The sequence below is a fragment of the Strix uralensis genome, chromosome 4 (assembly GCF_047716275.1).
Source record: "Strix uralensis isolate ZFMK-TIS-50842 chromosome 4, bStrUra1, whole genome shotgun sequence".
NCBI lineage: Eukaryota > Metazoa > Chordata > Aves > Strigiformes > Strigidae > Strix > Strix uralensis.
This window is the reverse complement of record NC_133975.1, coordinates 32695615-32723438: the sequence shown is the minus strand read 5'-3', so window position 1 is coordinate 32723438 and position 27824 is coordinate 32695615. Positions and strand designations below refer to the sequence as shown.

General features: G+C 36.2%; 1 protein-coding gene across 2 annotated transcripts in view; it reads left to right on the top strand.

Moving 5' to 3' along the window:
- The window catches only part of SGCZ (sarcoglycan zeta), a 227807-nt gene that overhangs the window by 9208 nt on the left and 190775 nt on the right, over nucleotides 1-27824 (top strand). The window lies entirely within an intron of this gene.

Below are 27824 nucleotides of genomic sequence, written 5' to 3'. Positions count from 1 at the left end.
TTGAAGAGAGTTGTTGACATGCAGTCATTTTTAATAGGGAAAAAAGAAGAAGAGAAAAACTTAATTTTGTATATTAGGGTTCAAGAAAATAATAAACAGAAACTCATTACATGAAAAGAAAAGAAGGCTAATGCATCAACATGTTTGTCTCAAATAGGACAACTAAAGCAGACCAAGTTAATTTTAGTTCAGGCCAAGCAGTATTGTTTTGTAATGTTATTTAGCAGTAATTAGAAAGATATCAAATCACCTGAAGAAACTTTAGTTACTGAAATGCACCAACAATCTGTATGAATAATGAAATGTGTCATGGTTTCTTCCCTTCTGTTATTGGGATGACTTATATGGGTATAAAGTACAATAAGAAATTACAGTTTGTGCTTGGAATCCTGCTTTGATTTGTACAAATCTTCCATCTTGAAATCAATACAAGTCAGTGTACAGAGGCAGAATGTACTTGTGTCAATCTAGCCTAAATTAGATGTAATACATCTAGAAATTATAATAAAAAAGAAATAGAAAGATAAGATAGAATATGTAGTGATATGTATCTTACATGTATCTTTGTTATAAATCAGGATATTAGACGTGTGGTTGGAATCCTAGTCAGGATTAAATGATGAAATCAAATGTTTTAAGCAGGAATAATACAGCAGCCAGAACTTTTTTTTAAATCAAAAATGTGAATAAAACATTCATGTGGCCTGCAGGGGATGAGGAGAAAAAAATGTGAAGACCTTTACCCAAAAGATGCGACACTGATGGTATATCTTGTTTATGTCTAACAGTCATATTTTACTATACTGCTAGATACAATTGAGGAATAAAAATCCAGAAATCTAATACAAGCAGAATATAAATTATATTGCCGGAGGCAATGTAAAAATAGTGGAACCACCACCAAATAGAAGTCAACATTATTACACGGTCCTAAAGCTCTTGATTGTAATATAAATTTTGCTGCGTTTTCTGGAAAAGCCTGGTCCAATGGAGCTTGTCTAATGATTCGTTATTGCAGGCAAGATGGTGCATACCCTTTCTGTCACATCAGTGTCCATCATGTCAGTAACATATTCAGTCGAGCATCCACCCTCAGAGACTCAGGGCAAATTTTTTTACTGTGCCATTCAGTTAAGTAAAACAAATTGTGCAGGGTGTCCTGTAAGATCTTGAAAGTTTTGAGTCTATTTCATCTTACCAAAAAAAAAACCAAAACAAAAAACCAAAAAATCAGATACATGTTTTAACACCTCTAATAATTAAATGTGTGTTTTTATGGTGCACAGAATTGGTTTTAGTTATAGATATTCCTTTCTTCTGACCCCATTGAAATCTGTCTACACAGTAGAACAATACCAAGAAATGATTTCCCAAGCAAAAATTTCTAGTTACTGGGTTTATTTTTCATATTATCTTCAAAGATCAGGTTTATAAAAGCCAGAATGTGCAGTAGGGTACAGATTTCTGTCTGTTTCAACAAATACAATAAAAATACAGTATGAATTAATATATATATTAATTTTGACTAATTCATCTCTTACTGTGATGGAACAAATTGAAAAAGGAAAAAGAGTTCGTTTCATAGAATGAAAATCAAAATTGCTATCCTGTTCTCCTCTGCTCAGTAGAGATGATATTTTAATACTGAAGGTATATGAAGGTAGATGTATAGATAGAGAGAAATTTTAAAAAATTTATTCTTGGTCATCTTCAAATCATGCTTTTATGGCATTTTTTATAAAGATGGAGCCCTTTCTCATTTTCTTCGTTGTCTTCAGGAATATACAACTCATTTAAGTGATCTGTCTGGGTCTGAGCATGCTGCATAGAATTAGTAGACAAAAATCTATGTTAGCTCTATTGGATGAACATGCAATTCAAAACACACTTTTGTTTGAAATTTTTGTCACGTTATATGTTCAAGCACATACTCTTAACATTTTAATTTATTTACCAAATGATGATGGTAACTATTAAAGAACTTGTTCATTTTTACAGTAGTTAATTTAAAAGAAAAATGTATGATGTGAACAGTTAATAATAAAAAAAAAATTTGCCTGTGGATTTTTTCTTAGGGCTGATTGATATAAGTTTATGTGTATATACACATCCAAAATTTATTTTTTCTTGAGAGGGATGTGAACTGTTTACATTTTCATTTCCTGATGGTTTCATGTTGGTTTTGTCCCTTCTATAATTAAAAAGCTAATTATAAAGGGAGAGGGTTGATTTTTATGCTTAGTTCTGCATTATCTTGCTCTCAGTTTTAAATTTTATAAGTGATTTTCAAAGTGATTTAAATCACTTAATGACTTAACAACTAGCTTTTGAATTATTTTATTGATTATCATTATCTTGAGTGTAATTTTTAATATAGATCAATTAGAATGCTTAAAGAGAAACAAATTAATAAAAGTAAGAGACATAAAATTTTAAAATTAAAAGGTGGTATAGAATTACTCGAGCTAGAATCTAGTGTGAGTTAACAACCACATCTTTATGGCACTTTTGCCATAAAGTTGTAATGGAAAGAACCTGAAAGATAGATGAACCTTGCTTTGCTATTTCCATTTCAATCACTGGGCTCAGAGATCATATTACTGTTATGTGTTTTGGGAAGATTACTTAAGTAAAAATACATTTTAGTGGGTATTGTCATTATTTCCATTATGAAGGCTATATTGCTACTCCATAATATTTAAAATTAACTGGTTCCATTTCTGCCATTTCATAAAACAGTTCTGTTGAAGTGATCAATGGGGGCTAGAGATGGAAAGAATTAAAGCCTAAAAGAAAAGAGTGCGGTAGAGAACAATCTTGCATCCTTAGCCTTTGTTACTGCATTTGGATGTAAAGATAATAACACTGTGGAAACATACAGAGAATAAAACCTCACAGTATCTTTTAATTTTCCCTGACTATACTGAAGAATCCTAATAAGAGGAAATAGAATGATTCTGTAGAGTTTCTTAAAAAGAATGCAATGGGATCTTTTTGTAGGTGTAGATCTGTTTTCCGTCTTGAGAAGTAAGTTATGATAGCCTCTTCATTTTATATTTTTATTGGGCCCATCAGGGTAGACCCTTGTAAAGAAAGATCTGAATGGGAGAACTATTATGTCCAGGTAATCAAGTAATCTCTGATCAGGTTTTTTTGTTTGGTTTGGTTCTTTTGGAGTTTGGGGTTTTTTTGCATTAATGATGTAAGTGAGCAAATTTGGTATTCAAGTCAAACAGATGAATTAGGTAAACAATTATAAATTAGGTAAATAAAGTTTAGCTCTTTCTATAATTGTCCTTGATTTACACCATTGCCACAGCCCTTTGAAGTCACTCTTTCCTCTAAAGAAACCCTACCTACAGGATGCTCCCAGGGAAATCCCTTTGTCATGGTTACAGAAGGTTAACACTCACTTTTGTGATACCTAAGCAGGATCTGTTGGACAGCAAAGGCAAAGAGTATGGCAACACAGAGTCTGTGGCAGATATGAAAGTTTTAGGGAATATGTTTTCTCTAAACCCTCAAACCACTTCTGATTTTTAACAGGAGTGTTCTGATCTCTAGTTCTTAATATGAACTGTGTTATGAATGTTATCTGAGCTTTGACCTAACTGTCAAAGGACTGTTATACTCCTGTTTTAAGATTTAATAAAGCTGTAATCTGTAGCTCGCTGTCAAGAAAATAAAATTCAATGGCAGATGATGGTTTTTATTACTGTACAAATTAAAATAATTTTTGTAGTCTGATGGGAAATATTTATGGATTTTGGATTCATGTTGTGTGTGAATAAAGTGACTTCAGATACCCTAAGGTTCCAGTGAAACCTGAGTCACTTATGTAAAACAAGAGTACAACAAAACACCTGATAAGAATTTTTGATTGAATAAGTTTGTAAGGGGGAAGATGGTTTTGGAATTTAAAACATTCCTAAACCATTCTTTCAATGAAAATGTACATTAAACCATATGATACAGTATAATCACAGATTCTCAAAGGTATAAGATCAGTTGAAATATTCTGCCAGGGTACTAGTATTCGTTGACTGAAGACCTAAGGAGTCCATCTGACTAATACAGTCATATGAATATTTCAATACTCTGTCCTAGTTAACTGAAATTGTTTATTAGAGTATTGCTCAACATTTAATAAGCTCAAATGTACAAATAATTTATTGACACAAAAAAGATATCCCTAAAGAATAATTTTACATCAAGCAATCTGCCTGTATTACAGAGAAAAAGTAAAAACTTCTTGATAGCTTTGTAGCTTACTGGGCATTAAAATCTCTGACTACCTGTAGTGTACTCAGAAAGTAATTAGAAGTATTTATTTTTCATAATTCTGTGAGGTACTTCTGTATGCTATAACACTTGGTATTTTCTTAGACACACAGTCTAAAAAAGACAAGTTTCAGGTTAGCAGTTAATGGCTTGGTTTTCAAAAGTAATTGTATGTCAATCTTGATACATATGTTTTTTTAAAAACACTATGCTGCACAGCTTTTTGCCTGTTGATCTTGTAAAAATACCCTTCTGGATTCATTATATGTGAAATATTTCCTTTTTGAACATTAGGATCCTCACAGTATTTTTTGTGTGTAATATGCACAGTATGCTGGGTGGACTCTGGAAAATAATAGGTGTAGTATAAACACATACTATGCTGTAAAGGGTGACGAAGAACAGTATATGACTTGTGCAGGCTCTGAAGCCTCAAAGCATGATGCTGAAAGTACTGATTCTCGTGGAGGTGTAGTACTGAAGTGTGCAAACACATTTGTGTGCCTGGGCAGGATAGTGAAGATCAGTAACTGTACACTAAAGGTGTACATGAGTGACACAAATCTTCCAGCTTCCTTTTCATTTAGTGAAAATGCCACAATTATAGGTAGTAACTCCAGAGGGAGTCCAGGGAAATAAGGCAGTTAGAAGAAAGTGTCCATAAAGTGGAGAGGCAGGGTGAACATCAGCTACAGAGAAGACATAGCCACTTAGCCTGCACAAGGAACATGCTGTGGTGGTTAGTCACTTGACTGGAGAGAAGTTGTGAAGAGTTGGGGAAAAGAAAAATGCTACTCTGGGAGCATCATCTGTAGTTCATCTATGGAGCACTTCACCACATTGTGTGGATGCTAAAAATTTATAGATGTTTAAGAACTGATTAGTCAAAAACATAGAAGAAAAATGTACCAAAGGCTATGAAAATTGCTGAAGGGCAAGAAACTTACCCCAAATTGTGTTTATCTGAATATCCTTGTTTGCTGCTTTTGGAAATGAGATATTGGACTAGGTTGACGTTTTGTCTCACCCAGAATGGCCATTCATATGTTTTTTATGAAAGTAGTGCTGAGGATGTGGTTCTCAGTTTACACATTATATTGATAAACCAACAGTTTGTATAGTGTATTACAGTACATTGCAGTGTGCAGTATAATTAAGAATTTAAGGATCACATTTTGGCAAGAGAACGAAGTATTTTAGTCCCAGTCCCCAATTCTGTATGAAATTAGAAATTATTTTGAATCTTTACTTTCTCCCAAAAATGGGAAAGAAAACTTAAGTGGTATGCTGAGTCGCATTGTTGTAGCACAGCAGAACAAAACTAAACTGAGATATCTTATCAAACTAAATACTGGATTTGGATCCCTAAATTAATGCTCTCTGCCATAAAAGTGTGATTTAGTGTACTAAATTATTTCCAAGCAATGTCTGCCTTCATATAATTTTACAAACAGATGAAGGCAAATTCAGAGAGATGGTAAAAAGAACTATTCAAGTTATTGAAATAAGAGTATATGAATCTGTTTAGGATATTTTGTTAGAATTTTGAAGAGATTTTTTTCCTTCAGTTTTACAAATATAATTATGTTTGTATTGGTTGTATAACCTCTGAAAAAAACTTCAAAATCTCTAATATACTGTCTTGACTAGAAAATGTCACTCAGTTGATTCACAATTTCTGTCTTTGGCTTCAGATAATACCCTGGGCAATGCATTGTTACAGTTGTGTAAATCTGTCAAGCAAAATTTTATAGATGTTCTTTTATAAATAATTTGTTTTCAGTTTACTAAAATGGATTAAACCCACTTCAAATTGCTAAAAAAATTATCCATATACCTAGATTAATTTCTGTGCTTATTCTCAAGTCTATCTCCATTCCTCTGTAAAATCTGCAAGGAAGAAGCAACTATGCTCAGATCACTTGGATTTACCTTTTTTCTTTCTTAATTGCTGTTTATTACAAGTTATAGAAGCAAAAGTGTGGTTCAGCTATCTCTGTCTTTTTAGAATTTAATATGGTTCTGTTACATTCTGGGGTGTGTGCATGTGTGACCATTGTGTTTTCATATGTGTGTATAAAACATACAGGTACACACGTGAATCATAGACAGTCTTTCTTATGTTGGCTGCATTTTAATATTGATCTGTTGTTCGCCCTCTGATCTTGATTAAGTCAACGTACAAGCCAGGATTTCCAGAAGCTTGTCCATACATTCTGATTTGAATATGATTTAAGATTTAGCTATAGAAACATGATATCATGAGAATTTTAGTTGACTTTGCCTGTGTGGTTGGAGTTGATTAATGTCTTTGAAATAGAGCACCATCACAGAATACTAGAATATTTTCCATAGTTCACTTTGAAACTACCAATACTTGAAAAAAAACCTCCATTAATTTTTTTTATAGAATGGTAGTTTTTATTCAGCTGTCAACCAAAGGAAATGAAAAATACAACCACCTCTGATCCGCATACAGCAGTATAAAGGTATGGTGTCGGTATTGCTGAGATATGAGGTGGTCATTTTCCAAAACTACCTAGAAAGTAAAAAATACTCAGTATAAAAGGCAAAACAAACTTTCCAATCTAAAATTAATGTAAAGTGAAAGCAGAAAAGACTTGCATATTTTCAATGGGTTGTGGTTTTTTTTTTTTTTTCAGTTGACAAAAGAGATCTTTATATTAAGTGTTTTGGCTTTCTCCTGTTATTTATTAGATTCATTTCCTTGGAAAGCAAAACAAGTCTGTATGCCAGTATAGCAACAACTTTCTAAGGTCTATCAAATTCTTAAAAGTACACGAGTCAGGAATATTTCTTGAATCTTCAGGTAATGTCATAATAATATTAACTATTTTTCCTTTTTTTCCACTTTTCTAAGTATTAACTGTTTTCCTATTTTTCCCCAATCCATAGTCTTAATATGACCCGTTGACATGTGGTTATCAGTGTTAAGGACATGTACTGATACTACTTTGTGTGTTACTCGAATGTAGTCATATGGTAGTGATGAGCATGAGGACAGAAACTTCAAGAAATAAAATTGTTTAACTCTAGTTTTATGTTAGTGGAACTATTCATATGACTAAACTTCCGAATCTGTTGTATACATTTGAGTTCCTACATGCTGCAAAATGGAAGTAAAAGTGTGCTCAGGAAAGGCATATATTGGAGAGGGAAGAAGAAATTCAAAGGGAGAAGAAAGGACTAACCTAATGTGGTAAAAATTATGAGATTGAAAAAGAATTATGAGATTGAAAAGTTGAAATAAAGAAAAAAAAATTATGTTTCATATAAAAAAGGATTCTTGCCTAATAGATGTAATAGCCTGAGACAGCAATAGGTTTTAAAATTAAAAACAAGACATACGTTTTAGACCACAAAAATTAAAATGGTGACAGCCCTAACAGTTATGATATACTGCAAAGAAGCATTCTAGTCTTCTGAGTAAATCATTGGACAAGGACTATGAAAATCAGTTTGATTTTTAGCATTCTTTACAGTTACCTAGCTGTGAATATTAATGATTTATTACTTTAAAATGGAAGTTATTGGAAAACCCACTCAAATATTAAAAACTAGATAATGAAATCAACATGAATATATGTTACTAGAATTTTACAACTGAAGTAATATATGACCCACTGGATCACTTAAAGTACCTGTGTTTTTTGGCAGCTAGTATATTCCTCTCAGTATTAGAGGGAATAAATGCAAGATGCTTGATTGCAATGTAGTGATAGAGTATGATTTGATCTGGGGGGCATTTATTAATTCTTATGTATCTTATGTCTTTGTTTGCTGTTTCATGCTGTTTGAGTGAAAAGAGCTTGTCCTTTGGAAAGGTAGAAAAAGGATTTTTGTTTATTAAGAAGGTTGATTCTTGAAAGATTAAGTGCTTAACTGGAATATTGGTAACAAGTAGCCTTGGTGGCTTTCAAAAAGTACTTGATTCTTGGTTTTATCTCATGGATTTTGTCATGCTCTTTAGTCATACACTGTATTTAATTAAATAAACACTGTAATTAAAAAAGCATTTCTGATAGTAATCAACTTAGTTATGGAAACAAGCTTTTTTAATACATAGTTTTGGAAAGGAAAGTAAAAGGAAATAAGAGTCAAGAAAAAAATTGTAGGAAAGAACAAGCAATAGAAAAGGAAAAAAAAAGAGAGAAAAAAAAAAAAAGACATTAAAAGCAGGACAAAACCAGTAACTGTATCCCTTATTCTTTCAAAGTATCTAATGTAGGACTATGTCAGGTTTTACTAGCACAGAGAGGTATGCTGAAATGTACCTAAAACAGGGTGCTTTAAATGGTTCTGGCATTTTATTCACACAGAACTATACTAAATATACTTTATTATCTTTCATTGGAAATAGGAACTTGGTTCAACTTTCTCTGAAAGTCTCTGCTAGAGGAAATACAAGTCTATTCTAATCAGTTATGATTACCTGTCATATCACTGTAAGATAAATTCTAGCATATTTAGCAATACAGTAATATGTTACTTATGTGACTGTGAGTTTTCACAGTACTACTATAGATGCCCACATGTATGTGTTAGCAGAGAAGCATAAAATACATGGCACATTCATTTTTATATGATTTATAGGTTTAAAAGATTCTTGAAATATTTAAGTATGCTAAAAGTGCTTGAAATATCTAGAAGCTATTCATTAGTTGTTTCTTTATTACTTTGCGCAATTAATGAAGGGCTATAAATTCTATATTAATTTAGAAATGCATTTGGCCCCTAACCATTATGATCTTTCATGATGTGATGGTGACATAAAATAAACACAATTGCTGGATGCCTGAATGATTTTAGAAATATTTATTACTTACGATAAAACTGTCTCTAAACTCTGTAATGATACTATAAAAATTACAGTATCAAGAGAGAAAGGTCTTTAGTAAGAAGTGGTTTCAGGCTGATGGTAAGGCAGAACAAAAAGGAAAATGTAGGCTGAGTCTTCAAAATGAGAGATTTAAAAGGAAGAAAAGGAAGGAAAAGGAAGGAAAGAAGAAAATATAATCTCTTCAATACAAATTATGTTGACAGTTTCTAGGTGTTGACCTGAGGTTCATTAACCAGTTACTGCTAGCTAAACAAGCTTTAAGGAGAATAATTGGTAAGACAAAACATAGGTAAAGGTTGATGGATTAGCATAAAATTATCAATGCTGACAGCCCTTGTGTTTTCCAGGGAAACATATGTGTGAAGTTAGGAACAGATGCTGAACAATATGGCACATCTGATTTCATGCTGCTCATGCAAGCTGACCCCTGGTATTCTGTGTGAGGTCAAAGGATTTCTGAAATTTCAGTCAACAGGAATAATGGACATGTAGGTTGATGGCTCAAATCAGGTGTGTGTCTTACATTTCAGCCAGTGTCTGATGATCATGGATTTAAATAAAATCTAAGGCTCAGTAGAGAACACCTGAAATGTTAGTTGTTGTATAATTTTGCTGCTTTTTAAGATGTGTTGTATAATCTGTAGTAATTTATTCCTCTATTCATTTGATTATTCAGGGTAGAAACTATTATTGCAGGTTACGCTTACCATTGAGAATTAATTTCAACTAAACAACTTGTAATGCACAGTTTAGGAAAGGATATACAAAAATAAATTGCTAGAATTAGCTAGAATTGCATTTATTACCTGAAGCACTATATTTTTTTTTTAATTGCATAGGAAAAATAATGATTCATGCAAATAAAGATCCAATTTTCATTTAAAACTTAAATAACAACGAGTGGTGTCCCCCAGGGCTCGGTTTTGGGGCCACTCCTGTTTAACATCTTTATTGATGATCTAGACGAGGTGATCGAATGCACCCTCAGTAAGTTTGCAGAGGACACCCAGTTGGGTGGGAGTGTTGATCTGCTCGAGGGTAGGGAGGCTCTGCAGAGAGACCTGGACAGGCTGGAGCGATGGGCTAAGGCCAACTGTATGAGGTTCAATAAGGCCAAATGCCGGGTGCTGCACTTCGGGCACAACAACCCCCAGCAGCGCTACAGGCTTGGGGAGGAGTGGCTGGAGAGCTGCCAGTCAGAGAGGGACCTGGGGGTGTTGATTGACAGCCGGCTGAACATGAGCCAGCAGTGTGCCCAGGTGGCCAAGAAGGCCAATGGCATCCTGGCTTGCATCAGAAATAACGTGGCCAGCAGGGACAGGGAAGGGATCTTGCCCCTGTACTCGGCACTGGTGAGGCCGCACCTCGATTCCTGTGTTCAGTTTTGGGCCCCTCACTACAAAAAGGACATTGAATTATTCGAGCATGTCCAAAGAAGGGCAACGAAGCTGGTGAAGGGTCTGGAGCACATGTCGTACGAGGAGCGGCTGAGGGAAGTGGGGTTGTTTAGTCTGGAGAAGAGGAGGCTGAGGGGAGACCTCATCGCCCTCTACAACTACCTGAAAGGAGGTTGCAGAGAGCTGGGGATGAGTCTCTTTAACCAAATAACAAGCGATAGAACAAGAGGTAATGGCCTCAAGTTGTGCCAGGGAAGGTCTAGCCTAGATATTAGGAAGCATTTCTTTACAGAATGGATTGTTAGGCGTTGGAATGGGCTGCCTAAGAGTAGGGTTGACATAGCGCTTAGAGATATGGTGTAGTTGGGAACTGTTAATGTTGGGTTGATGGTTGGACTAGATGATCTTCAAGGTCTTTTCCAACCTAGACAGTTCTGTGATTCTGTAATAATTTACATGCTGATTTTAACATTTAAATACTGTTACTTAACCAAACGCAGTGTGTTTTAGAATCTAGCAGAGACATTTGTCTCTAGCTGCTTTCTTGCATGCACTTTTGCTATACATATGGAGAAAGTGATTTAAGATAGTTGGCAGAGAACTATTCAAAACCTGTGTTCACTAAAACTAACATTGTTGGGATAAATTACTTGATGATGTTTAACACATATCAGACCCAAGTTTAGTATCTTATATCCTACAACAGCAAATAGTGCACATATAAGAAAGAATGTAAACCAGAGCAAGTGTGTAGTAGTGCTTCCCTAGTGCTCTCCCATGTTACAGATTCAAGGTTCGGAGATTTTGAGTGCTAAGTGATAGTGATGTGTTAAGAGGCAATAGACAGAACTGGGGAAGAACGACAAACGTTTAACACCATCACCCATCGTGGAATAGAAGGCAGACAAATTTGGCTCTAATCCCTGGCTTCACAAAATTTAGCTTTCTTGGGTCCTGAAATATCAGGAAAAATACAGGAGGAAAAGGGAAAAATAACATACTTTGAAAAGTGGTGTAATTTGTGAACTGGAAAACACTTCCAAGAGGGCAAACCATCCTTCAGTGTTCCTTGATCACCCCCTCTCCTCCCTCCAGATAGTGCTACAAGTCATTTATAAATAGCACATGAATACCAAAGTTCATGCTTCAGTGGAGGTTTCAGCTGGCTCATAAATATGACTGTGGCTTTCTTCTGTAAAGTCCCATGCTACTTTTTGTGATAAGGTACAATATTATAATCAATATCAACATGAAAATTTGGGTTTTCAAAGTGTCAAATCAAACAATCCAAATTCTACCTGCATTTATAAAATTACAGGTTATGAGATTAAGACTTTATCCAGCTCTGTAAGAATCAGAACTGAACTCAGAATCTGGACCAGAAAACTACTTTTGATATTGAGAATTTAAAGGAAAGAGGAAACAATTGCCTAAGATACTGTGTTTCATTTCATTTTTTCTAAAACTGTGACTGAGATCTTCAAAGTAGTGTTAGTCATCCCAGACTACTATACTAATAAAAGGAGACAAAGTATTCACAGGAAATATCTGTTGGTTTGGACCACATTCTTTCTTTATATGAACAATATGATTCTATTTGATGGCAGTATTCTAAAATATGATTTTTGCTTTTTAAGAGCAATGGAATACAACAGGTTTTTAATACCCAAGCACATATTATGAAGCCTGTTATTGTTTGATTCTTTTGTCATAAACTCTAGAATGTATTCACCTTCAATTGATTAAAAGAACTTGCTTTTATTTTCTGAAGTGATAAGCTTTTACATATAGATGCCATTACAATGACATAGAAATATTCATTGCCTGAAAAATCTAGATAGAAAATCTTATTAATTTCCTAACAAGCTAAAAAAACCCTAATAAAGATGTAATCTAGAACAGCATGTCAAATAGCACAGGATATAATAAAAAACATAAGCAAATGCGACAATTTTCCTGAACAGTTATTGTCAAAAAGAAATCAATGTAATGAACATCTAGTGCTGGGCAATTTTATAGAAAATGTCATTATTTATTACTTTAAAAAAATCTTTCAAAATATTCTTAGTACTGTTGTAGGAAAAACCTATTTGTGATGGTAGATGATGATAGAACTGGGGAAGGTATTTGCAGTGTTGTAAAATGACAGCTTTGATCCTAGGCTTTCCTTACAAAGGTGATTTATTCATAGTGCTCTATGGCATTCAAGGACATATAGTATTTATTATGCTATAAAGCAGCACAGAAAGGAAACAGCAGGAGTTGTCTACAGAACTGTGTTTGTTGTTAATATTGTGATATTCCAGTTAACCCCATGAGCTAGGTGAAAAGACCTCTTGGGCTGTCAATCCAGTTACCCAGTTATCCAGAGCAGCAACCTCGGATGGAAGCAGGCCACCAGGGGAATGGAAACTCTTGAGAAGCAAAGGAGGTAATAGATGAATAATAAGGCCAGTGGTGTTAGCTTTCAATTCTTTTATTTTCCAATTTTAATAACATTTTATTTTGTTTGTAAACAGATTAAAACATTACTGCTGTGGGCAATCTTTTGTTTGGACTTTCGGAGCTAATCATATATTGATCAAGCAAGGAAAGCCTGTCAAATAAGACAAGTCTTTAACCTATAAAGTGAATGAAATATCTGATGTTTTTTGTATATACAATGTGTGCTCATTAAGTCCATATTTGCAGTACTGATTGCTATGAAACAAAGGTACTGATTATATATTATAGGGAATATATTTCTGTGTTTATAACTGTGAAACTGTTGACCAATTCCAAGGAGTATTCACAAAAACCAGTAAATTCCTGAAGACTGTGTGAAAATAGGAGCTCTACAGACAAAAGAGATCCTATAAATATCTCAAGTAAAGGGAAGGCTTTACTTGACAGTTCTTACATTAGATAGGAAAGTACTCTCACTTTGGAGAGAGTACTTCTATATGTTTGAACAACATGGAAGAGCTCCAGTGACAGCTCATCTCTCCCTTAACACCAAAATCAATCACCAGTGAGACACATGCTGCAGGATACATGGGACTACCAGTCCAATACTTAAAGAATTATTTGGTTTTATATTTTCTTCATTAACATTGTTCCATCATCACTGTATATATTAGATTTCTTGACTTCCCTTTGCTCGCAGAACCCCTTGTCATTTCTCTGAAGCAGTAATACAACTGGGACTCAGGAGTAAATTCTTTCAAGAAAAAAAAAAAAAGACACTGATCCTTCTAGTGTCAATGAATTCATATAAATTGGGATACACTGAGGATTTCCAGAGAGAAAGTAGGGAAGAAAACACAACCAGCCCCCTTCCCTGTTGTTAACAGCTTCAGAGAAGGGTTTACTTACCTTAATGAATGTTCATTCTAAATATCTGTATCTTGACTGCCCTTAAGATATTTTGTGTCATAGAACTCATGCAAGTGAGGAGAGTTCTGACACCTCCATTTTCGAGGTGAAAGACAGAGAAAGGCTTAGTGCTACAGGTCACGGCAAGACAATCTGTGGTCAAATAGGGATTGATTGAACAACTGTCTCCCATAGGTCTTGGCAGAGTCTCAGTGGATTACCCATCTTCTAAATATTAGGTTAAGTTGAAATATATGTAGTCTTTCTCATTTTTATTTTGGATAATCCTCAAGTTAAAAGCTTAAGTAAAAAAATACTTTAAATGTGCTCCAATTTTTTGAGACTTTGTTTATTGGGATGTGTGTAGGTATTTGAGACTCTCTTCCCCCACCCCCAACCACGATGCAATTTAATGAGTTAAACTCTGGGCAAGCCTGAAAAGGAAAACTAGGGATTCATACTTGTTTGCAGGAGTGGGGGTGGGTGTTTTTTTTAATTTCTAACTTGAAATACTATCATGATGCAGTCTTCATTAAGTAGGGAGAAATGAGGGGTTTCAGTATCATAAAGGTACTGAGATACTGCAGATTGGCCAAATTAAATTTCCATTGATTGTTAAACATATGTTGACAGGAGGATATGTCTGAGAGTGGGAGAAAGAGAGACATGCTCAGATATAGGTACTCCAGACATTTTCTGTAGGACAATATTGCAATTGAAAGTAATCATAATTATCTGCCCTAGCATCAGAAGGTTAGGTCAGAAAGGTGAGCTGGAATCAAGGTGCTGTGCCTTGGCTGAAAAGAGATCTGTGGCAGTGGTGCTGGAATTGGGAGAGATTGTTATTACTTGATTTGATTTTTCTGAAAAGCAGATTGACAAAATTTCAACATACTTGAGGAAAAAAATTCAGGAGTGATTTTTCAGATGAGGGTTTTGTCTGTTTGTTTACAACAGTACATCGTATGCTTCTCCTTCCTCCCATAGCTTCTTTGGCTTTTGCACTGTCTTACTAAATATTTTCTTCAGGATAATAGACCAAAATACTGAAATGCAAGAGTAGGAAGTAAAACTCTTTGTTATCTTTCCTGAAGTTGAGAGTTAATTTTCACTGTGGTAGTCTGAGAGAAATTGTCAGCCATTACTCAGTGAAGTGTTACTACTCTGTATGTTCTGTCTTAACTATAGGGAATAGTAATCAGTGAGTAGATGATGGTTTCCATTTCATGTCAGTAGGAACTGTGGGGATTATGAGAAACTACAGGTGAATTAAACACATCAGAGTGTGGAATATCACAACTGCAGATATAATTTCACATGGATAAATATGTAACTCCATGTAGTGACAGAGCTGCTCAGACTCAGTAATAGGGTTTTTCTTGATTGAGAAATAATCTGTTGAACAAATATTACAGCTGAGTCAATAAACATGTCTGCTGAATGTGTTTTCAATATAAGTAAAATGTACTAAATAATAAAGATAAATAGATTACGCAGCAGATTAATGCAATCTGAATAAATCTGATAGAGATTGTTTGATCGCTTTTCTTGAAACAAGCTCTAGGAATGAATGACATGAGGGGAAAAAAAAGTTTGTTCTGGACTGGGAAAACTTGCATTTAGGAAGTGACTGTTACCTTTTGCAAAGGATTCAGTCAACCTCTTTGTCTCAAGAAGGGTAAAAACTTGTATGTGGTGACAAACATTAAGTTTAACAATTGTATAAACAAAGAAAAATCAAATTAGGTAATAAAAAAGAATACACATAGGACAATAAAAATTCTTCTGTAAAATCCAATGTAGTAAATATAATGGAATGTCATAAAAGGCTAACTCCTGTTTAGTATTAATTTTTTATGATAGATGGCTGATTTCGTGCCTGCTGATTTCATTTATGATAATCATTTAAAAAAGTGTGATGCAGTATGATTGTTTTGGATGTATATTGAATATTTGCTGGAAAGGGTAAAACCATTTTCTCTCCTTAGCTCTTGAGCTACTGTGTTGTATACTTTCTACTGAAGTCTTTATTTTGTCAAGTAAGGATTACCATGGCATTGCTCTGGTACCTAATTGTGTGAAAATTATAACTTTATTGCGAATACAAGAAAAAATAATCATGAGTAAGGCCTATGTATTAGTAACAACAGTATACATAGGGAGCATTTTAGGTGTTGGGTACCATTTTGGCATTCTAGATTAACCTTGGTGGCCTTTTATAATTTAGGTGTTGCATACCATTCCAGGTTATTCTTGGTGGCCTTTTATTTTTTCAAGGTGACACATACCATGCAGGTCCTGTATCATGTATCAGTGATGTCTTGTATATTCCTGGCCATTTCACATGGTGATAGATACCTACCCTCAGCACCTTGGGCTTTTTTAAAATTTATTTTTTGTTTTATGAGTCTTTAATATAAGTGGTTTCAAGATCTTTTCTGTAACATTTTTATATTTTACTGAAAACTGAAGGAATCAAGTGAATCCAGGTGTTGAGGCAGTTGGAAACAGAAGAAAAAGTCCTCATATAGTATGATTTTATAGTCATAGAAGCTGGCAGGCCTTGGTTGCTGGCAGAAGATGTATCTGATATCTAAACCTGTTATATTACTACTATAAACATAATAAAGGCAAATTCATTTACATCTTTTATAAAATTGAGTAGAAGAAGAGCTGCACACTAAGAAGTCATAGATTCATGCAGTCTCATAGCTTTGGAATAATTTAGGTTGGAAGGGACCTCGGGGTGTTATTTGATCTGACTCCAGTCGAAAGTGGGCCAAGTTTTAGAGACTTCTGCAGTCTGGCTGGTGCATGTTGCGTATCTCGGCGGGGGGGGGGGGGGGGGGGATGCATTGCTGCAGCCCTATAGGAGGCAGCAGATCTCTCCTCTTTGAATCTGACTAATCCTTTTAGATTGTGATACATCCACAGAACATGACCTGATTGATCTTTTTGTTAACGGAACTGGTTTGGCACTTTTGACTCTGTACTTTAATAACACATTATGGGGATGTATGAGCATGGTGATGAAAAAATCCTTTCTAGTAATGGGAAATTGGATGCATATTAAGCATGTTACACAGGCTATTTTTCTTATTTTTTGCCCAAATATTTATGTCTTGGATTTGAGGACATTGAAAATCAGGTGATTTGAGGCACTCTGTTCTCATAGTGCCCTTTAACACTGTGATTAGAGGAGCACAAGTAATCTACTTGGTAAAAAAATTACGTTTACTCAGTGGTTTCAAAATTTACTAGAGCGTCCTCTTGTGAAATAGTTGTCAGCAATACAAACATGTTAAGTCAAAAAAAAATATTTATCAGGAAAAGCTGTTCTGTTCTTAATTCAAATCACTCAGTGTTTGCTGTTTATATGCCCCACTTTTTTTATGTTGAAGTGGCACAATGACAGGTACTTTTGGTGGCTCAATCTCAAACTCATTTTTTACACTATGGATTATGACATACCTTGTCCTTAAACAGTCAGTTGGCTAAAGATACACTGCAAAATATCTGTTAATTTTTCTAATGGAAGAAAGGAAATTTTTTGATAAGAAAAATATATTTTCCCATTTTGCAGGGAGAATATTGTATAATTACTGCCATTCTTACACATGTATTAGAGAACGTAAAATACATTGTACAGTTATCACAGGGAAGGTTTGCTTATCAAATAAGATCATATAATCTCTATGTTTCTAAACAAATTCATGTAGACAAGAAAGTCTCAGTGAACAGTGGGAAAACATTTGTCTCAAAATAGTTGATCAATTTCTGAACTCATTTCTGAGTCCTAATTCTAAAGGGAAACTTGCAAAATATCTTCAACAAATAAATCTTGGAACTAAAACTAGCAGCACCAAATGATATAGCAAGGATGAACTCAGTTGAAATACTGGGTTTATGGCACGTTATAATTTTCCTCACACCTCTCTCTCAGATCACCCTTAATATTCCACAGGTAATAACTACCTTTCTCTCTCTTGCTGTTCCTTCAAAGCTTATTCCCTTGCTAATATCTCTTCCGCTCCATGGGTGCTAACCATACTTGTCTCTCACATTATCTACCTGATTAACATAATTAAGTTAGCGTCAAAGCAATTGTACTCAATTTGTATTTGCTTCTTTTTCAGTGTGAGTTCAGTTCAGTGTGTGAATTTATCCTTTTAACTATACCAATTGGGCTAATAATTGGTATTACTTTTTCCTGTATCTTTGCCTTCTGCTTTCCAGCTAGTTACTTCTGATATTTTTCATATGTCATGAGGGAAAAGTGGTGAGAAGATGATCTACACTTCACACAATCTATGTCAGTCTATTGATACTGCCAAATTATCAGAATGTAAACACAGAGGAGTGCCACAAGATAAGAGATTTGGTAGCAAGTGTCTTGTGAAATTCGTGTCCAAACTTTGTAGTCATCACCCTTTTAAGCCATTGCAGTTGAATTTTTATATCACTAGATGACTGAAATAACCCATTAAAAAAACCCAAACCCACCCTAGCCAGTGATACAGTTTACAGGGGAGTATGGCTGACAGAGGTGAGCTATGGCTGAGGGATGCAGGTGAGCAGCCAGGAAAGTTACAACTTCAGGCTGCCTGTATTCCTTTGAACCTGGTTCTTGCTGAACTACAACCAACCAGTAGTCCTCTGAGGGTCACTTAGAGTAAGATCTAAGAAAATGAGGTTTGTGAAAAGCAGAATCACTTTTATAAGAACAGATTTAAGCTTTTTCTTTGGATTTCACATCACATCGTTCACAGAAGTCCCTCTATGTCATTACCACTCTGTCTCACTAGATGAAAAAAATTAGTCTTACGTTCCAGCACATAAACAAATGGTGTTTAATTCACATCCCTCTTATATTAACAATAATTTAGTTAAATGAGTAAGTTTGATTTTATATTTTTCTATTTTTGTGTATTGTTTTTGACAGTGTACTGTAACTTGACGTGCTCTTTTCTGATTCCTTGTGAGCAAGAATACCCAAATTTATTTTCCAGGCATTAAGTTCAAAGCGAGAAAACCCAGAGATTAATGAGATTACCATAAAAGAATGGAAAGTTGAGACTGTCAGAAGACTAGAAGAGCATTTAGAAGGTGTCAGCAAGGAATGCAGGAATAAAGATGTATTACATAATTGTATTAAACAGAAACCTCACTGAGTTGTGGACTCATCTCTACTGCTATGGAAACTGTTTTCTGGGTAGTCATAAAATCAGTGCACTGAAGTGATTACAAGCAGGAAGGATGTGAAATACGATGTGAAACTTCTTTTTGAAATGCTGATAAATGTCTAGACAGATAAAAATGGGTTTCAATAAATGAGGAATAGAGTAAAATATTTTGAACTTTTTATAAGCTTTTCTTGTTCCCCACCGAAACAAAAATAATCTTTTCATTATTTTTAAGAACTATCCAGTAGTCTGGCACTGACAATGCAATTATGGGATGTAAGCAACAAAGTTCAAAGGAGGTAATGTAGCAGCTTCAATGCATTTGATCATGCATTCCAGAATTTCTGAAGAAAACTTTCTAAGTTAGAAGTCAGGACAGCTGATACATTTTCTAGTAATCATGGGGAGGTATCTTGTGAATTAGTATTTTAATTGGAAAAGTTTATTACTTGAAAATTTTGCAGTTACCTGAACAATGACCAATAGTGTATCTGAGTTAATGGGATACACTTCTTGGGATTACATCAATGGAACATATAATTCAGTTTCACAGTTTTCTGAACGAGAATTTTTAATTGTTTCCTGTAGTTTCAACCACAGAAAAGCTCCCAAAAGTAAATCCTCAGCTCTGAAATGATCTGATTTATTTTATTTGTTTTTTTTAATCAGCTATCCTGCATCTAAAATTGCTTGCAATTTTTAGTTGCTGCTTTGTGAATTATCTATATAATAGTCTATTCTGGTAGTGGCAATGGCTCTCAGTTCATGACCTGCTAATGACTGTATGCACTCAAACAAAAAGCTAGTCCCCAGCTATATCTTAAAAACAAACCAATCCACCTTTTCTTTCACAATAGTGAACTACAGGCAAGGTTAAAATATTTTGTTCACTGGGAAAGCATGTCCAATATGAAATATTTTTAAACTGGTATGTAGGTGAAGAGACTGCCTTGATCAAAATTATTTACTCATCAAGTGCTCACTTGGCTATGTGAACACAGTCCTGCAAAAATGACCACTCCAGCTCTTCTCTCATGTTCTCTTATCAGCGTAATGAGTTCATTTGGCTTGCCATGGCATCTGAGGAACACTGGCAGTTGGGATGGGAGGGCAGTGTCAGAACTCCCTTTCAGCTGTCATGAGTTATTATATCAGGTCACTTTTCTGTCAGGACTGCAGCCTGAGGCTGGATGGAGTCATACCTTCTTAGGCACTTGTAAACCTCTGTTGTTCTCTTGATTTTAAAACAAGGAATAATGTAGGTTCTGCTTTGTACCCCAGTGCCAGGACAGGATATTTTCAGCAGCAATACCATTTTCACATATTCTCTCCTCTCTCCCACTACACATTTCTGTTCCTTCAACACAATACACCAGCTGTGCAGTTCTTCTGATGTCAATATTTTGTTCTTTTTTGCATTGAGGCACAGAATCAGGAACTGTAAGGAACTATAAGGAAAATAATATATTTCCACTATTGTATGTGTATAAATTTATATATATATATATATATATTTCTCCTGCCCGTTCATTTTCCTCATGGTAAAGGGGTGGGAAAGAATAATAGAAGAAACTGAAACAACAGCTGCTGCTGCAGATTTCATGCTGTGAGATCATATCTTGAGGCAGTGTAAGTCAGTGCTGCATGCAGCTACTATTGCCCAGGCTGTCTCCTATTATGGGTGTCTCCCGGCTCTCATGAGCTCCTCTTCCACTGCCTCCCGTTTGATTTTGTAGAGTCTGACAGAGACCTTAATGGGTGTTTTTTGTGCTCCCTTGGTTCAAGTAGTAATACGGAATTGTGGATAGATGACAGGGTTTGTCTGTGGCCATCACAGCTACGTGAAGAGATCTCATGATTACATTCAGTGCTTCTATGGTGGGCAATTTATGTCTTTGTTCAGAGGACATATATTTTAAAAGTAGGGGTAAAATAAACCATTGAAAACTTAATAGAAGCTTTACAGAAAGTCCTTGGCCTCAGCTTTTATTCATACCTCTGTCAGTTTTACAAAACTCAGAATCTTCATTTTGGCAATACTGAATAGCCAGTTCACATCTCTTGTAACTGGTATTAAGTAATATCATTTGCAAGTTAATAAGGATAGAATGCATATTTAGAAGGACAGAATTTAACACCATGTATTTCATTAGGCATCTTGCCTTCCCTATGGTGTGTTAAGGTGTTCTCATTTATATGAAAACCCCACAAGAGTCTGCCACAGGAACCTACTGGCAACACAGTTCTGAACTCAGGAACACTTGCCAAAGAAGTGATTACTTTACTGTAGACAAGTAAGGGAAAATCAGATGCACCAACTCTTCAAATATCTTGCTTCTGGGTATAAGTAGACATTAATAAAATATTGTTTTTATTATCTGCTTTAGAACTGAAGTAGTAGAGATGAAAACAAATCTTGAGATAACTTCATAGCAGTTGGAACTAGATAAGACAGGCCTACTACAATGAATTCTAAGATAATTTGAAAAATATTAGCATATTACTAGATGTATTTGGTACTCTCATATGAGAGGATAATTGCAAATGATGAAAAATACCAATAAAATAAACTATTACTGAGATACAGTATGGTTGAGTGGTGGATAGATAAAACAATTTCTGAAACAAAGTCAGTTCTAATCGTGCCCAAACCCTCAGCAGTTAAATAGGTATCATACAGGTATATGATATATATGTATATCATATCACTTAATTTTGCCAAATATTATTTCTGTAAAAGCACATATGAATTATGCTGCTTGAGGAAGAAATACCTTTAATGTATGGACTGAACATTCATGTCACTTAACACACAGGTTCTAAAAATGAAATAGAGTACTTTCTGATGTGTTAAAATCTCAACTGCTTGTGCTACAGATACTTGGTAGGTAAGACAGCACTGAGGGAAAAATTAATAGCTTGTTCTCTGCTAGCAGTAAGGTTTCAAAGCCACCATGTTACTACGCTGCAGCTTCCTTTTTTCAGGCTATTGTGAGAAATTACACTGCTCTTTTGCAACTCTGAAAACTGTTTTAGGACACTAATTCTGCTTCAGAAGGAGCAGTATTTTTTATGGGATTTAGTGTGAAGAAGTCCCTTCATAGGATTCTGCTCTATCTGGCATCCTTCTATCCACCCAGGCCTACGCATTCACTTGAAATTAACCCTTTAGGAGAAGATTAAGGGTGCTCTGTTTCCCTACGAACAGCAAGGAATTATGAGTCTGCAAAGGGAGAAAGTGGGGTGGGTCTGGGTGTCTCTTCAGATGCCTTCAGAGCAAAGGGAGTGGGGTGGGTATGGGTCTCTCTTCAGGGGCCTTCCTTCAGTTTGGCACTACTCTGAAATGGAATCTCTGAAGTAGGATCCATAACTTTTATAAAAGAACATGCTTGTACTCAAAAGTCTGCATAGGTTCAGTAGTATAAGAAATAGTAAACTGTGCAAAGCAATGGAACATGCATTTGTCAGTCAATAATTGATAGAGACAGAACACAATCGGGAAATTTCTTCAGAAGCTAAAAATGATTCAGTAATGTAACATGAATTGAAAATTATTTACTTTAATTTTTTTGATATAACATTGCATTTCCATATGCCAAAAGAAATGTTTCCCCACAGACATTTATAGTGTTATCATGAATAACAGATTAGTGGCTTCTTTATACATGGTGGTAATAGGATATATTTCTTTGAGTGCTGTAATGTTACCTTCATGCAGATTTATGGAACTGTGCTTTTGTGCTTTCTGGAAGCTCTGCAAAAATCTATACTGAATTAAAGAATGTATTCTGAAACTTTCTGTGGTATTTGTAATTTACTCCAATGTCTTTCATGGGATTTTTTAGCTTTTATATTATTAGAATTCAGTACTATAAGTTCTAAATGTAAGTTAAGTTGGAAGATCAAAAGGAAGGGACTTTAACCGAAATGTTTTAGTTGAAATTCTTCTATTAAATCGGGTGGAAACTGCATCAGTAAACAGTGAAAAGGATGATAAGATTTGATCCTAAAATTTTTGAATACCTGGATATAAGGAAATAGGGTATATCTTAGGATACCCGAAGATTCAAGCTTCATTTTTTTAATGATTTTGCTGTAACAGTTTTTCAGCATATACAATTTATGCAGAAATTGTCTAATAAGGTTGGAAAATTAGCTGCTAATTAAACAGTTATAAATAGTGATACAAGGCACGGTAAAATAATAAGTGCCGTACAGAGAACCACACAGTGTGTGGTTACTTTTTTTGATGCAGAAATATCTGACATTCTCAGTGCTTTTTAACAGTTTGAGAGGCCATGTCCATGTCCACCTAGAAGTGATTACCATGATTCATTGAGAACTGTACACTTAAACCCCTAATATTTAACATCTTATATGAATGAAAAGAATTTATAATTAGAGTCATATGCTGTGCCTAAGCAGCAGTTGATTCAAAAATATTATATATAATTTGCTCAGTGACTATATGCTGTGTATTTGAGTATTACTCATTTTTCTTTACTCTGGTTCACCCTTTCTCTGCCTACATTTAAACTGTAACATGAAAGTAAGGGTTAAAGCTAAAAAGTAGGAAGTGTTTGCTGTAACTTACAGGCCATTGCAATTTTTCAAGTTCTGTGTGAGCTCTTTGCAGACTTCTCTCATCAACATCCTTGATCTATTGATGAATTTTTCTGAACATTCACAAAGTGCTCAATCGCTTTCCCTTGTTCTTGTGGGGGACTTCAACTTCCCAGACATCTGCTGGAAATACAACACAGCATAGCGTGACCAGTCCTGAAGATTCCTGGAATGTGTGGGGGACAACTTCCTAACACAGCTGGTGAGAGAACCAACCAGAGAAGGTGCCCTGCTAGATCTCCTTCTTGTGAACAGAGAAGGACTGGTGGATGATGTGGTGGTTGGAGGATGACTAGGGCACAACGATAATGAAATAGTAGAGTTCTCTATTCTTAGAGAGGCCAGGAAAGGGCTAAGCAGGACTGACATCCTGGACTTCCAAAGGGCTGACTTTGTCTTGTTTAGGCACCAGCTTGACAGGATCCCTTGGCAGATGGTCCTGAAGGGTATAGGGGGCTGGGCACTCTTTAAGAAGGAAGTGTTTATGGCTCAAGAGCAGGCAGTCCCCAGGTGCTCTAAGAGGAGAAGACCACCCTGGCTGAACAGGGAGCTTTGGCTGCAACTCAAGGAGAAAAGGAGAGTTTAAAGCCTTTGGAGGAAGGGGCTAGCCACTCACAATGATTACAAAGAGGCTGTGAGGCTACGCAGGGCAGAAATCAGGAGGTCCAAAGCCCAGCTGGAAATTAATCTGGCTTCAGCAATCAAAGATAACAAGAAATGTTTCTATAAGTATGTCAATAACAAAAGAAAGACCAGGGAGAGTCTCCATCCCCTGCTAGATGCTGAAGGAAACTTGGTAGCAAGTGATGAGGGGAAGGCTGAGGTGCTTAATGCCTTCTTTGCCTCAGTCTTTAATAACAAGACTAGTTGTACTGAGGGAATCCAGCCCTCTCAGCCAGATGATAGAGACTGGGAGAACGACCCCCCCGCAATCCAGGAGAGAGTCAGTGACCTGCTACATCACATAGATATACACAAGTCTATGGGACCAGATGGGATACACGCGAGGGTGCTGAAGGAGCTGGCTGGGGTGCTCGCCAAGCCGCTTTCCATCATTTACCAGCAGTCCTGGCTGACCGGGGAGATCCCGACAGATTAGAAATTGGCCAATGTGACGCCCATCTATAAGAAGGGTTGGAAGGATGATCTGGGAAATTACAGGCCTGTCAGCTTGACTTTGGTGCTTGGGAAGCTGATGGAGCAGCTCATCCAGAGTACCATCATACAACACATGCGGGACAACCAGATGATCAGGCCCAGTCAGCATGGGTTTATGAAAGACAGGTCCTGCTTGACAAACCTGATCTCCTTCTACGACAGAGTGACCTGCTTATTGGATGAGGGAAAGGCTGTGGATGTTGTCTACCTTGACTTTAGTAAGGCCTTTGACAGCGTTTCCCACAGCATTCTCCTGGCGAAACTGGCTGCTCGAGGCTTAGATGATCGCACGCTTTGCTGGGTAAAAAACTGTCTGGATGGCCGGGCCCAAAGAGTTGTGGTGAATGGAGTTAAATCCAGTTGGCAGCTGGTCACGAGTGGTGTCCCCCAGGGCTCGGTTTTGGGGCCACTTCTGTTCAACATCTTTATTGATGATCTAGACGAGGGGATCGAGTGCACCCTCAGTAAGTTTGCACATGACACCCAGTTGGGTGGGAGTGTTGATCTGCTCGAGGGTAGGGAGGCTCTGCAGAGAGATCTGGACAGGTGGGAGCGATGGGCTAAGGCCAACTGTATGAGGTTCAATAAGGCCAAATGCCGGGTGCTGCACTTCGGGCACAACAACCCCCAGCAGCGCTACAGGCTTGGGGAGGAGTGGCTGGAGAGCTGCCAGTCAGAGAGGGACCTGGGGGTGTTGATTGACAGCCGGCTGAACATGAGCCAGCAGTGTGTCCAGGTGGCCAAGAAGGCCAATGGCATCCTGGCTTGCATCAGAAATAGCGTGGCCAGCAGGGACAGGGAAGGGATCTTACCCCTGTACTCGGCACTGGTGAGGCCGCACCTCGATTCCTGTGTTCAGTTTTGGGCCCCTCACTACAAAAAGGACATTGAATTACTCAAGCGTGTCCAACGAAGGGCAACGAAGCTGGTGAAGGGTCTGGAGCACATGTTGTACGAGGAGCAGCTGAGGGAAGTGGGGTTGTTTAGTCTGGAGAAGAGGAGGCTGAGGGGAGACCTCATCACCCTCTACAACTACCTGAAAGGAGGTTGCAGAGAGCTGGGGATGAGTCTCTTTAACCAAATAACAAGCGATAGGACAAGAGGGAATGGCCTCAAGTTGCGCCAGGGAAGGTTTAGAGTAGATGTCAGGAAGTATTTCTTTACAGAACGGGTTATTAGGCATTGGAATGGGCTGCCCAGGGAGGTGGTGGAGTCCCCATCCCTGGAGGTGTTTAAGAGTAGGGTTAACATAGCGCTGAGAGATATGGTGTAGATGGGAACTGGCAGTGTTAGGTTAATGGTTGGACTAGATGATCTTCAAGGTCCTTTCCAACCTAGTTGATTCTGTAATTCTGTGTGATTCTGTGATAATAATATTAATCAAAATGTAGCAGGATGTAAAATCCAACTGGGTAAGATGGCCTCTTTTATCCTATTAAAATCCAAGTACTCTTTTTATTTTGCTGTACATTTGAAAAAGTTCTTGCTTGTCAATGACAATTTTCATTTTTATTTTCCTTTCAGAAGGACTGAATGTCTACTAAGTAGATTAAAAATTATGTACAGGTCATAAATTGCACACAATAACAAGCATATGACAATTTATAAATCTCTCTCTATATGCCACTACTTTCTATAGACTCAGATGCTTATTTACATAGATCTAAACTAATAAAGTACAAGGCTTGATTATACTGTCCAAATTAATAGTGTCACTGCATGACTCCGAAGGTACATTAGCACAGCCTAGGCCTAAGGAAAGAGCAAGTACAGAACTCCCTCAAAAGTCTGTTCAGGCAGTGTTTAGCACTGGACTCTGACACATCCTTCTGTCTTTGTGAATAATAACAGAATATTAGAGTTTCAGTGTAATGGCTACTAGACAAAAAGTTTGGAATCAATTGATTTTGATGCCATGTGAAGTGATGTGCTACTTAGTCATATGGCATTGCTTATCAGTGTTGCTGTGTTGCTCCTCTTAAGTTTTTCCCTTGACTGTTCCTGTGGTACTGATGGTTTGGCTAATTTTCCGCCAATTTTACGGTTCACTCATCCAGTCCATATGTCCTTTGTTTGGCTACCAGATACAGTGGGAGACTGCTAAGATCAAGATAAATTACATCATCTGCTCTCCTCTTCCATCTACAGAACCAGTCATTTGCGTATAGAAACAGTTACTTCAATCAGGTGTGATTTGCTAAATATCACCTTTTTGTCCTCTTTGTCCTTTAGTTGGAATATTAAATAATATCAGCTACAAATGAGTTTAACACAATCTATTTAGAATATTAAAACACAAATCTAATATTAAATCTTTCAGCAGAGAAAACACTGTTTGCTTTGCAATGGAATAAATTGTGCATACTGTTACCTTTTGACATTTTAATGAGATACATTTAAATTTCCCCTCCACAGGAGCTGGGATTGGAGGAATAGATTACAAATAAATGAGAAGTAAAGTAGATTGTTAATTATTAATGCCTCTGTGCTGCTTGGTAATTATTAGTTAATAAAGTAGCCTCAGGGAAGCCCCTTGGTATTAGGATTGAAACTCAGTTTGGGGAGAATGAGTGGACCATGGAACATCTGCAATTGAAATTAATTACCAGAAATATAGCAGATGAACAGCAACATTTTCCTATATAGGTTCAATTATTTTTTTAGGCAATAAGTACAATAAAACTTTAGATTGATTGATATCACATGATATAGTCCATATACTAGTAAAGTATATAGGAAGCCAAAGCATTCATATCTTGTATTCAAAATACAAAGACATTCGGGCAAATGAAGAATCAACAGGAACAGGAAGAATCAACTAGAATGTAAAAAAGTTCTAAGTCTGGAAACATTTCAGCAATAATTTTTATAGCACTTTGGATTTCTCTGGAATCATTGTAGTTTTGATAAATTAAGGGTTAGTCAATCATTCACAAAAAACCCTTAAAAAAATGATCAGTCACTGAC